Below are 14,574 nucleotides of genomic sequence, written 5' to 3' on the forward strand. Positions count from 1 at the left end.
ACAAAGTTTAATACATCTCCACAATGTTAAGGCTTTTTCTTCATCCAAAAAATGACTTGTTTATCATATTAACAAATGAATGATGTCAAATTATTTTATTTTTTTAAAGTAATGAAATCAATAATATATACAATATGCAAATAATTGCTTCCTAAATCTCATTGCATGTTAGTGGATACCATTTTTCTTTACTGATTGATATCGGCTAATTTTAGTGTGGATACTCGGGCTCAAACTGGTCATTACTTGTTTCCTTGCTTGTTCGCAATTTTGAGTTGGCATATTCTTATCATTTCATCTGCAGGTTAGTTATTTTGATTTCGTAATCATGCTGAGGTGAGTTTTTATAGGATGGTTTCGGTTTATCATTGCTTGGTAGCTTTCCCAGCTTACCGTCTACTTGCATGATTGTGTAATAATGGTTGCTATGAGTTGGCATAGTCTTATCATTTCATCTACAGATTGGTTTCGATTTGGCAATTATTTGGGGATGAGCATCTATAGGATGGTTTTGGTTAATCATTGTTGGGTAGCCTTCATTATCCCATCTTGCTTTCTTATTTCATGATTGTGTTATGATGATCGATCATGCTATGTTCACTCCTCTTGCAAATAGATTTTCTTATCATATTTTGGTATGTTGGTTTCTGCTCATTCTATGTGGTATTGTTCTTGGCCTTGGTCGCATTCATGATGATAACTCTTTAGGATTGGCTTATATTCAGGCTCTGCTTGTTCTCTTCTCATCTTTTTCTCTTTACTTTGGCATCTCTTCTTATGAGTTAAAATGTTCTATTTTATTCAAAAGATATTGGTAAGGTTTGGAAGTTGGTGGTTGTCTTTGAGATCTTGGAACTTGTAGATGGTCTGGTATATGATATTGTTTCTCATCTTTCTACTATTTTCTTGGCTTCTCCTGTGGGATATTCTTTGGCTTGGCCTCATTTTGGTTCCTCTGGGTCTACAACATCCTGTCCTTCTTCTTCTTTGGATTATTTTGTGTTTGCTCATGATGTTTGTCTTGGCAGGTTCTCTTGTAGTGATTTCTCTTCTTGTTTTTGATCTCATATTAATCAGTGGATTGGATAAATGTGCTTTATAGATAGGGGTGGCTTGTGCTTGAATTTATAGCTAATCCTTTGGTTTTTTGGATGGATGTTGTTCTTCCTGATGTTTCACAATGAGAGTTTTCTCTTGTATGCCTCTTATGGCAGCTTCCTTTATATCTAATGAAGTTATTATGTAATTGGGGAGGGTTTTGGTGGACTATTCCCAGGGGGGCTTGTAATGGGTAGATAGGCTTGTGTATTTTGAGCAATACTGAAGGGTTTTTCTTACTGGTTATTTCCCTTCAGTGCTCTTTGAACTAGACACCTTGTAAAAAATAAAAAAATATTAATATAATTCAGTGGTTTACCCACTTGTATCAAAAAATAAATTATAAAATTATAAAATAGTAAATCAATATTTTTTAACTTATCAATTTTTTATTATTAAGAGTGTTTATTATTAAAAACAAAGTCATATTGTAGTATAGTTGCTATCAAATGGTGACATAACTAATTTTGTCTTTGAAGAGCATAGAATATGAGAGGAGCATTGACCTGCTCAAATTGTAATGCTATGTCAATTGTTTATTTTACATTTGAATGGTACTGTAGTCACAAATCTGTCCATTTTATTTAAATAAATATTTCATATTTATTTGATTAAAAATCTACTAAGCCATTAGTTAATTAAATTAATATTTAATTAATTCATCTTCAAATATTCTCCTATTAATTAAATAAATTATTCAATTTATTTTAATTAATTCATTTAAACAAATTCACAATCAATTAAATGAAAAAAATCTTATTTATTTCATTTAACCCCTTTTCCTCTTTTAAATAAATTAAATAAAACATTTATTTAAATCATAAATCCCTCCCACTTGCATTTTCCTACAAATGCAACTTGCACCTATTTATTGAAATAAATGAATTTTTATTTTAATAAAATCCTATTTTCCCTCACCCACCAAATCCACTTGCAATCCTAACCCCCTTCTAGATTCTTCTAAGCTCTTCCTAATTAGCCTAATCCATTCCCTAATTATTGTCACATTCCTAAGCAACTTGGAGTCACTTCTCAAAGACTTCAAAGTCTTTGAAAAGCATTAAATGCTTTGTGTGTTCAACAATTTAACCTCCAAAGTCTTCAAAACCACTTATGGCTCTTACATGACCATTAATGGCTCTTACATAACCGTTTATGGTTAATTCAACTTGCACTCATGGGTCTCCTCAAGTATTTATTGCTTTGACCATGGTTATCCCTTTTGCCTTTGCACAAAGAGTTTATCCATTGGATAAAAGCTTTATTCTTTGAATAAAGAATTTATTCACTCAACCCAACCTTCACCTTAACCCCCAAGTTGACTCCCAGGTCCTATCAAGCATTTAATGCTTATTCCTTCTCCTTTAAACCTATCTCATATTGACACTTGTCATCCTGGGATTGGGTTGAAAGCCATCACATGGATTGAATATCTTTCAATCCTGACCCTTGTTGATATTACTCAATCTTGACCATCCATTGCTCCATTTTTCCTATAAATAGAGCCCATTTCTTCATAATCTAGATCCTGAAAACTTATATGTATTTAATCTATAGTGAATTCTAGAGAGCATTTAGCATTTATATTTACTTTTTTGGATTAAAATCAACACTGGACTAGATAATAATCTCATTTTCTAGCTTGTTCACATTTGCATAGTATTTTAGAGTAATCATCTACAATCTTGAACCTCCATAAGCATCCATAGTGCAAAAAGCTACTGAGAGCTAGACTAATTTGGAACTTGGAGAGGAAAGGAACAAAGGAGAAGGAGCTAAGAGCATGTTAGGAGGTATTTGGAGATGCCTCATTATATTTACTTTCTTAGTTAAATATTCTTTCATGTTTTTGGTGTCTCTTTTGATATGCCTGCTTAGGTTAATCTTTGGTTGAATAACACTAACTTTAACCCTTGTTTCTTGTTGTTTATGTGTGTTATATGACCACAGGTTTTAATCTAACTTGTCAGTTTTGCAGAGCATCATTTGGTGAACCCGATGTGAATCCAAACACTTGAAAACATTTTTTTAACACAACTAACATGTTTGAATGTTGACCTTGACACACAGGGCGCGCTTTAGCGCTTTTGATCACGTTGTAGTGCTATTGTCTCAAGTTTGGCACTATTGACCTTTATTTAGCGCTTTTGTGCTTGTTTTGGTGAATTTGTGCTTGTTTTGGTACTTTTGCATTTTTTGTTAAAGTTTTACTTTTAGCACTTTTGTCTTTGTATTAGCACGTTTGTGTTAAAATAGCGCTTCTATTTTCACACAGACTAGCGCTATTGTAACAGAATGTCGTAAAAATGCCATGTAACTGATGAAATAAATTTGCTTAGGCTTGTGGAAGCCCACCATGTTTTTGGTTTTTTCTAACTATTTGCTCCATGTACAGGTTTTATAATAACTTTTTTTGGCTTTAAAATCTAAAACACTTCCTTTTGGTGCTTTAAAAATTCACAAAAACAAACTTTGTTTGTTGCAAGTTAGGCTTAATTTTCTTTTGGTGCTTAAAATCAACAAGGCAAATTTATTTCTTGCATCAAACTAAAAATTCACAATCAACACTTCCATTTTGATGCAAATAAAAATTCACAATCAATTTGTCTTACCTTGCAAAACAATTTTTACTTCACGCAAACATGTTTTTCATTAAGTTGACTAGGATTTCAAATTCTAGTTTACTCAAACATATTGCCTTTGAAGTTAAAAAGAACATCATGGTTGTTGGAGCAACATCTCCAATTAGATAGAAAATCATTGCAATGACAAGTTAAAAAGAACAAGTGAATTTTGTGTTTGGCACGCTTGTGCAAAGTTTGTCGAGTAGTCCTACTTCTAACACACACTATCCTCTCCCTTGGCTTTCGTGGTCCTAGGTGCAAGAGAAAAGTGTTAGTAACACTCAAATTTTTATCTTTTTAAGAGATGCCTGCCAAGAGACACATCACTCTTGGGAACGACCTCATGCGGTAAATCCTTTGAGCCGCTATAGAAATCAGGTGAGAGCGAAAACTGTAGCCTTGGGTATAGTTGTTCCTACAATGTAACTTGCCGAAAGGAAAAATGGGCCCCACCACAAATTACAAGGCTCTTAAGTGAGTCACTATAGAATGAACTTATGTCCAAAGACATTGAAAATTACTAAACACCTTTAAGTAGTAGCCCACCCGTTCTATTAATTGAGGATATTTGTGATATAATTCAGTGCAAGAGCATAGATGGTTTTGCTCCCAAGATACTCACCATACATATTTCCTTGAGTAGAAACATAGCTTTTTGAAAATTCACTTGTGGCTTGATGAAAGTGGTGACTCCCCGATCCTAGGGATCATCTATTTGTTCAGCTCGTGCAAAACTTAGTATATCACATCCTTACCTGCCACAGTAGGATTCATAAGGTATGTAGTACCAAAGTTGAAGAAATATCAAGATGTGGGCTGAATTTATCGCAATTGGGCATTTGACCTTAGGGATAAAAAGTGTTTGAAGTGTCTTCATTTTTGAGTCAATACCAAGTACAAATTGAGCTGATTTCAGGCTTTGGAAAAACACTTAAAGGAAAAAGGGTCATAAAAGGTCTAAAGGTTGAGTTGATCTAGACCCATGCTTATTTGTGCCTTTTGAGGCAACATCCTTGTGTTTGTGTGCTTTCTTTGTTTTCTTGCCAAATTAAAAAAAAAAAAAATCAATTCCAAAACAAGTATTCATCCAACACAAAAACATTTCCAACACCAAACAAAAGATCAAAAACAAAAGAGCAAAAGTATCAAAATATATGACCATTCTTCACATCTTGAGAAAGAAGAATCCTCATCAAGACATCAACTTGAAGAAAAGACCATTAAGCTCCAAGGATTTAATCAAAAGAAGGAAATTCTTCTATCTAAATAGACAAATATTTGTCTCTAATAGAACCTTCCTACGTCATATGCGTATCTATCTTCAATGAAAATCAAACGAGTTTGATCAAGAGTCATTGAACCGCAGAGCTTTTATGCAATATAGAGCTTTAAGTTATCACAAAAACAAAGGAGGCAAGATCAACCCTGACTACTTTCCAGAAATTTGCATCACATATAACGTACCTTAGGAAGAACCACAAACCCCTGAATAGGAAGAGGATGAGTTTGTTCCTTTTGTAACACAAAGTTTCTATTGAAGTTAAACATTTCATCCATTATCTCATTCACACATCATCTCATCCATTTCAACTCTCAAAACATTAAGAGGTTTTTGTCCTAAAGATCTATTTTGACATTGCTTGAATCAAACACAAACAAATCACTTTTTAGATTATCTCTACATCTAGGATAAACTCATCCTAAGAGACATTTCTACAAAGGTTAAAACTAGTCTATGAGTGCATCCTCTCATTACTAGGTAGTTAAGTTTGTAACACATCTCATATTTCTCTAAACCTTATCACATCAAACCTTATCAAACACAACAAGCAATTCAAGAAAGAACTTGGGTAGCATCTACCTTAAGTGCTAGGGATCCATATGCAACACACCACACCAATCATAAATCTCTCATTTCATCAACTCATCATCATTCTCACCCAACTTCAACAAAAACTTGTAAACAAAATGGCTCTTACATAACCCTTTATGGTTCATTCAACTTGCACTCATGTGTCTCCTCAAGCATTTATTGCTTTGACCATGGTTATCCCTTTTGCTTTTGCACAAGAGTTTATCCATTGGATAAAAAATTTATTCTTTGAATAAAGATTTTATTCATTCAACCTAACCTTGGACTTTAACCCCCAAGTTGACCTTCAAGTCATGTCAAACATTTAATGCTTATTCCCTCTCCTCTCAACCTATCTCATATTGACACTTGTTATCCTGGGATTGGGTTGAAAGTCATCACATGGATTGAATATCTTTCAATCCCGACCCTTGTTGAGATTACTCAATCTCAACCCTCCATTACTTCATTTTTCCTATAAATGGAGCCCATTTCTTCATAATCCAGATCTTGAAAACTTGTATGCATTTAATCTATAGTGAATTCTAGAGGGCATTTAGCATTAACATTTACTCTTTTGGATTAAAATCAACACCAGACTAGATAATAATCTCATTTTCTATCTTGTTCACATTTGCATAGTATTTTAGAGTAATCATCTACAATCATGACCCTCCATAAGCATCCATAGTGCAAAAAGCTATTGAGAGCTACACTAATTTGGAACTTGGAGAGGATAGGAACAAAGGAGAAGGAGCTAAGAGAATGTTAGGAGGTATTTAGAGATGCCTCATTATATTTACTTTTCTAGTTAAATATTCTCTCATGTTTTTGGTGTCTCTTTTGATATGCCTGCTTAGGTTAATCTTTGGTTGAATAACACTAACTTTAACCCTTGTTTCTTGTTGTTTGTGTGTGTTATACAACCACAGGTTTCAATCTAACTTGTTAGTTTTTCAAAGCATCATTTGGTGAACCTGACATGAATCAAACACATAACCTTTTGGCTCATACCAGATCACGATCATTTGGTGATCCGGAAAATGGCTCATACCAGATCACGATCTAGACAAACAGAAATTGAAGACGAAGAGGAGGAAAATATCAATGAGTTCCAAGAAGCCCTTGGAGGAAATGCAAATGACAAAAACCCAAGTACTCCTACTCCTGTGACAATAGAAAGGGCACAACATAACCCTCTCTTTAATAGACTTTTTGATGAAATAGTCAGGAGCAATGTGGATGCTCACTTTTTAAAACTTGCTCAAGAAGGAGCCAAACTCCCCTCTGACTTTGATCTTGCATAACTAAGACAAGCATCAGAATGAAAAAGTTGCAATGAGGAAGAAAGAGGTAGAGATCCCATCAGATATAACATTCATCAAGGTAACCCCCCTCCTCCTCCTCCAAATGAAATAGAGATGTTGCAACAACAAGTTGAAAATCTCGCCCAACAACTTTGTAGTGGTGTGAAGACTAATCAATTTTCACTCAACGACATTTGTCCCTATCCCTTTGATAGGAATCTTCATATGCCACCTTTTCCACGAGGGTTTGAAACACCCAAGTTTGAAAAGTATAGAGGAAAGGGAGATCCTCATGATCATGTCAGAGAATTACATTCAGCTTGCCTCGAAGTAGCATATGAGGATATGTACCTCATGCAACTTTTTCCCCAAAGCTTGGGAGGAACAACCACATCATGGTTTTCCTGATTACCAGGTGGCATTAGGACATTTGAAGAGCTCATCCAGAAGTTCTTGGCACATTAGTCACACAACATTTAACATGATATCACCATGGCTGATCTATGTAACACTAAACAAAAACCAGGTGAGCTATTCTTAGTCTTTCTGCAATGATGGCATCAAATTTCTAGCAGACATTCTCTTCAGTTACTTGAACAAGAACTAGTGAAAATATTTATTTCCAACTTAAATGAAGAAATCGAATTTCACTTGGACGTGAAAGACACAAACTCTTTCAATGACATTATCACCAAAGGCTTAAAATGTGAGCAGGCTCTCATCAAGAAAGGACTTATCAAAATCTACAATGAACCAAAGGATGGCCCTCATTCGCACTTCAATAGTGACAAAACAAACTTCTAGAACAAAAACAAAAACATTGTCAACGACGGGGTTGTGGATGCAAGAACTATCAAAAGTGCACAACTTGTAGTTTGATTTGCAGGACAGAATCCTCCACCTAAGACTAACATAGTTGCTCCTCCAAATCAAGGCTGCATCACATCTCAGGATGAACCCAGACAACATCAACAAAAACTAAAGCGAACATATACTTCCTTAGGAGAACCTATCAAAATAGTGTTATGACAGTTAGTTTCTCAAAATCTGGTAACCTTACCCAAAATGTCAAATTATGAACCTCAAGTCAAACCTTCATTGTGGACGGATACTAAACATTGCAATTTTCATTAAGGGAAAGGACATAAAACAAGCAATTGTCACAGATTGAAAGATCTTATTCAGAATCTTATTGATTGAGATGAAATCGAAATCGAAGGACATGACCCAAAGATAATAAACAATGAGCATCTCATGTTCAAAAATCCACTTCCATCACATGATCAAAGGGTCCTTCCACTTCAAGGAGAAATATAGATACTACCGATTATACACAAGCAACATATAATTACACTATGAATCACCTATATGATGCCAATGAACAAACTGCAACTATTACTATCAAAAATCCTAGCTCCACTTGCAATGTTGTTACATGTCATAGCAAGATTACCATAAAAGTAGCTCCACAAGGCACCACATCTATCCCAAAGCAGTATAACCTTGTGGACCAATTAGACAAAATGCCCGTACTGATATCTATCTTAGAGCTATTGCGCCTATCTCCATCTCATAAAATAATCTTGGATCAAGCTCTCCAAGAGGCGTCAGTCCCTACAAATTTGAACACAGATCAGTTCCAAGCCATGGTTGGAAATCTAAGATCATCACCTTGTCTCACTTTCTCTGGAAGTGACAAGACATCCTTCTAGCAACCTTGTAATGCCTCACTACACATTAAAGGGTTTATCAACCAGAATAGGATCAAGTGAGTCTTGATCGATAATGGAGCAGGCCTAAATATTTGCACTCTACAATTAGTCACAGCTTTGGGATATGCCATTGAATCAGTGGATCCTCACAAGAAGATCACAATCAAAGCTTATGATGATGCAGAGCATTCATCCAAAGGAGTTGTTGTACTACCAATCTGAGTGGGCCCTGTGGTGAAACACATCATTTGTCAAGTTCTGGACCTTCCTCTGCCATACAACTTGTTGTTGGGAAGACCTTGGATACACACCATGCAAGTCATTCCATCCACTTACCATTAGTGTATCAAGTTCCCACATAATGGTGTAGAAATCATAATCCTGGGAGATGCAAATCCCTTTGCATATTGTCATAATATAAGTCATCAACCAGAGATTACCATTCCTAACAATAGAGAAGCCATCTCCTTCACATCATACATAAGTCTAGCTTCTCTTACCAGTTCAAACACCATTATACCCAAGAAAGAAAAGCTCAAGATGAAAATAGTAGAGGAAGGTCTGGGGGAATATAATTTGAGCCAACTCTTTTGTGTGGGACAAATGCCTACTCTTAAAACACATGGAAAACCTCAAAAAGTACTTCAAATGTCACTAGTCAAACTAGCATGCACATTGACACCTTTCATCCTTGGAAAGAGTCAAGAAGAAGAAACCAAAGATGAAGACATAGCAGAAGGATCTATAAAGATCTTATCACCACCAACATCCTGCCAGCTAAGCTTCCCACAGACCAGTATGGAAAGGGTCTTCTCATTATGCAAAGAATGGGATATGATGGTCAAAGTTCTTTGGGGTATTATAAGAAAGGGCAACATGAGCCGCTACTGCCAGAATTAAAACCCAAAGATAACACAGGCTTAGGCTTTCAAAAGGAGATCCTTCCTAAGCTTAGATTCAAAGGAAAACCCAGCCACCCTCTATATTAGCCTAATACAAAGAGGTCACCTTTGATTATAAAAGCAACATCAAACACCATAACAACTGCCCCATTGAGGCTAAAAAACCCAGCAATGCCAATCATCCCACCAAACAAACTAGCAATAACACCATTAGCAGCAACAACTATATCAGAACCCATGGCAATATCTACAACATTAGTAGTTCCAGCTGAAGAAATAGAGTCGACACTACCGATACTCCCCATATCCGATTCGTTGATCCCCATCATCCTTCCTATAGCACCGATCATTTCATCTACAAAGGTGCATCAACTGATCACACCTGTAGTGTTTAACTCAAAGGATATCCCAGTATGGTACAGTAACTAGTTACTGGAAAGTGACTCAGAGACTGACTCACATGAGTGGGAATTTGATTCCATACAGCTTAATACTTCAGATGAGGAAGATGCATCACCACCTCCACCTCACAAAGACATCCCTGTTTACGAAGAAGCACAAATAAAGACCTCTTGGGTTCCTAAGCTGGAAACATCTTCCACGGACCCTACGTCACATCCTATGCCTGACTCTGACAGGGAGAGTACCATCAATGATCTTCACCATAGCATCTTAACCCTCACTAATACATCTAACAAACTTAACCTAATCGATGAGATAATGCCCATTATCCATCCTGAACTCATCGAATGGAATCAACCTAATCCCTCATGTTTTGACCACTTCCAAAATGATGAGGCGATCATTGACTTCTCAGACTTATGGGATAACATACCAAGTGGGGATCACAAAGCTAGATTCTCCATAGAACTTAATAGCGCAACATACTTTGGGGTAGATGCCAAACCTTTCAGCTGCAAAAATATAACAATAAAACTTGGATCTTCCAGTGAAAACCACATTGTGGCATTGTTTGATCACACAAAAGTAAAAAGAAAGAGTGTATCCAATGGTGAAAACCTCTCTGAGGCACTTGAGGATGAAAGGGTTGACATCCTTCCCTGTAGCACACAACAGGAACGATCAATGATTCTCATTGAAGAAACCAAAGAATACAACGTGGGGACTACTGGAACTCCTCACCACATACATCTGGCATCTCTTTTAACTTCAAAGGAACAACCTAAGTTTGTGAAATTCTTCTAGAAGTGCTAGATCAATTTCGCATGGTCATATGTAGACATGCCTAGTCTTGATCTAGATTTAGTCATGCATCACCTCACAGTAGTAGAAGGAGCCAAACCTGTTAAGCAGAAGCCTTGTAAGATGCATCCTCAGATTGCAGTACTAGTCAAAACAAAACTTAAGAAACTTCTAGATGTTGGTTTCATTAGACCCATTGATTATGTGGATTGGATATCCAACATTGTTCCTGTTAGCAAACCAAAAGGGGGCATCCGCATTTGTATTGACTTCAGAGATCTGAACAAGGCATGTCCTAAGGATGACTTCCCCCTACCAAATATCAACGTCATAGTAGACCTGACAGCAGGACATGCCATGCTTTCACTCATGGATGGTTTTTCAGGATACAATCAGATAAAGATCGCACCAAAGGATCAACATAAGACAACCTTCACATGTCCATGGGGCACATACTATTGGAATGTAATGCATTTTAGTCTAAAGAATGCAGGCAATGACCACCATCTTCCATGACATGATGCATACTATAATGGAAGATTATGTTGATGACTTACTAGCAAAATCACTCACAAGAGAAGGTCATTTGGACATATTAGAGATAATCTTTGATAGACTAGAACAATATCATGTTAGACTCAACCCAAAGAAATGTGTCTTTGGAGTAACCTCTAGGAAGCTTCTTGGATACATTGTCTCAAGCAAAGGCATTGAGGTCGATCTAGCAAAGGTCAAAGCAATCATGGACATGCCACCACCAAAGAATATCAGTCAACTAAGGACATTACAAGGGTGGCTCCAATCCATTTGAAGATTCATTGCACAATTGGCAGATAAGTGTCACCCATTCACACACCTACTACACAAGAACATCTGCTTTCAGTGGGATACCAGATGTCAACAAGCATTCTAGATGCTTAAAGATTATCTCATGAATACGCCATTGTTGATCCCACCAAATCCAAGTAGGCCTCTATTACTCTATATTTCAGCAACAAGTACATCATTAGGTGTACTATTGGCACAACACAATGTAGAAGGGAAAGAGTGTGTTGTTTACTACATCTCTCGCACACTGGTTGGCTATGAACTCAATTACACACCTATTGAGCAACCTTGCCTAGCAATAATATTGTAGCCACTAAACTGAGGCACTATCTGTTAACACACAAAGTATAGCTCATCACAAAGATTGATCCACTCAAGTACATACTTAGCAAAGCAGCATTGATAGACCACTTGGCCAAATGGGTGATGATTCTAAGTGAATTTGACATTGAGTATGTGGACCGTAAAGCTATCAAAGGACAAGTCATTTCAAATCAATTAGCTAATGCACAACTCATAGGCGATCATCCCCTCATTTCCAATTTTCTAGATGAAGAGATATTCATGATCATGATAGCACAACCATGGAAACTGTACTTTGATGGTTCATACACTAGGCATGGCTCAGGGGCAGGCATTCTGTTTATCACACCTCAAGGTGATAGCATCCCAAAATCTTACAGACTCACATTTCCATGCACCAACAACATAGCTGAATATGAGGCCTTGATCATAGGACTCAGGCTAGCCATACAATGGAAGTTACAAGAACTGCAAGTATATGGCAACTCCCAACTGGTCATTTGACAAGCAACAGATGAATATCAGACCAAGGATGATAAATTCATGCCATACAAGCAAATGGTGGACAGTCTAAAGGCATCATTTACTACTATAACCTTTGAGCAAATACCCAAAGATTAGAATCAAGCTACTGACGCTATGGCTACTATCACATCTCTTCTAGATTTTCCACAGAATTCAGCATGCTACGAGTTCTTGGTCGAACAACTTTGGATTCCCACTTATGATATCCCTAAATCCGAGATGATATGTCACCTTGTTAGTTCCGAATCCCCATGGTATGGTGAGTTTTACACCTATCTCCATGATCACACACTTCCTCCTAACCAATCAAATAACCAACGTAAAACCTTCATTCGCCAAACCGCTCGATATACCACTATCGCTGAAACCCTATACCGATGCAGTCTTAATGGTACTCTCCATCGATGTTTAGAGCAAGATGAGATAACAAAGGCCTTGGAAGTAGTACATGAAGGAATTTGTGGAACTCATGCTAGTGGACCATCAATCACCAAGAAACTCATGCGTAGTGGATACTATTGGCCATCCATGGAAAAAGACTCCTACTACTTTGTCTGAAAGTGCAAGAAATACCAAGTTCATGGAGACTTGATACATGCACCTACATAGGAATTACAACCAATCACAACACCATGGCCTTTTTGTCAATGGGGACTTCACCTTGTGGGTAAAATCCATCCATCTTCATCCAATGGCCACAAATTTATCATTACTGCTACTGAATACTTCACAAAGTGGATCGAAGCTATTCCACTTACCCAAGTTACCAACAACCAGATCACCTCATTTATCCTTAATTACATCATCTATCGGTATGGTGTACCCATGTCCATCATCATAGATAATGGGCTTCCTTTCAAGAATCAAGATGTCCGTGAGCTCTGTGAGAAGTTTCACATCCAACACCGCTTTTCCACACCCTATTACCCACAAGGCAATGGTCAAGCTAAAGCATCAAATAAAAACATATTGAGAATCCTCAAGAAGATAATCAATGATGCAGGTCATGATTGGCATGTTCAATTGAATCTAGCACTATGGGCATAACGAACTAGTATTCAAACCCCTACAGGCCCAACTCCTTACTCATTGGTCTATGGTGCAGAAGCTATCTTACCTATTGAGGTCGAGATACCATCACTACAGATTTCCTTGCATAATTTGATGGATGATAAATCATGCAGAGTATCACATCTTCAAGACTTATAACTACTTAATGAAATATGATAAGATTCATACAATCACCTCAAAGCCTATCAGTAGCGCATGAGCAAAAGCTATAATCATCGAGTTCAACCTCATACATTTGAGGTAGGTGATCTTGTTCTCAGAGAGAATCCTCATAACCAACCAAACAAAGAACATTAGGGAAAGTTTGAATCAAATTGGCTAGGTCCATATGTTATTACTGTTGTATTTGGGTCCGGGGCATATCAGTTGGCTACTTCAGAAGGAGAACCACTAGCAGATTTGATCAATAGCATGCACCTCAAAAGGTTTTATACATAAGCTGCACAGAGCATTAGGCTCCCATATATATTGGCAAAAATACCAAAAACATCCAGATAAAGGTCCTGAAGGAACATACAAAAACATCAAAATAGTAAAGAAAAATCATGCATCCAAATGGTGAACAACCACTCCAGTGGCACCTTGGGTAAGTGCGATGGTAAAAACCTAGCAAGCAAGTGCCACTCGTAGGGACTATGGCTCCATTATCTTTTAGGCTTGTTATGATCATATTCATTACATACACACATCCATCCGCCCCAAACCATGGCTTGTTATTAATTTGAAATCAAGAAAGTACTTCATGCGTTCGACATCCCGCTTTTTCATAGTCATGTTTAAACTGGGGGCAATGCCCTTAATATGGTTTGATGGAAGTGGACTATACATTATTTTTGTGATTCATTGAGTTCTTCATTCAAAACTATCTCACAAAATCCAAAAAACATTGGAAAACAATCAACAAAATACCAAAAACATTAAAAAACAATCACAAAATCCAGAAAACATTGGAAAAACATAAAAAAAAACAATCAAAAAACATGGCAACACGTTGTACATACTCATCCAAGTAGATACCAAATAAACATTGTGACATACTCCAAACACATGACCACTTATCAATCAAACCAAACAATAAACATCAACACTCAAAACTGTCTTCAACAAGGATGCATCCTTCCTTACCAAAACAAAGACAAAGATGACATT

The sequence above is a fragment of the Cryptomeria japonica genome, chromosome 3, assembly GCF_030272615.1.
Source record: "Cryptomeria japonica chromosome 3, Sugi_1.0, whole genome shotgun sequence".
NCBI classification, from domain to species: Eukaryota; Viridiplantae; Streptophyta; class Pinopsida; order Cupressales; family Cupressaceae; genus Cryptomeria; species Cryptomeria japonica.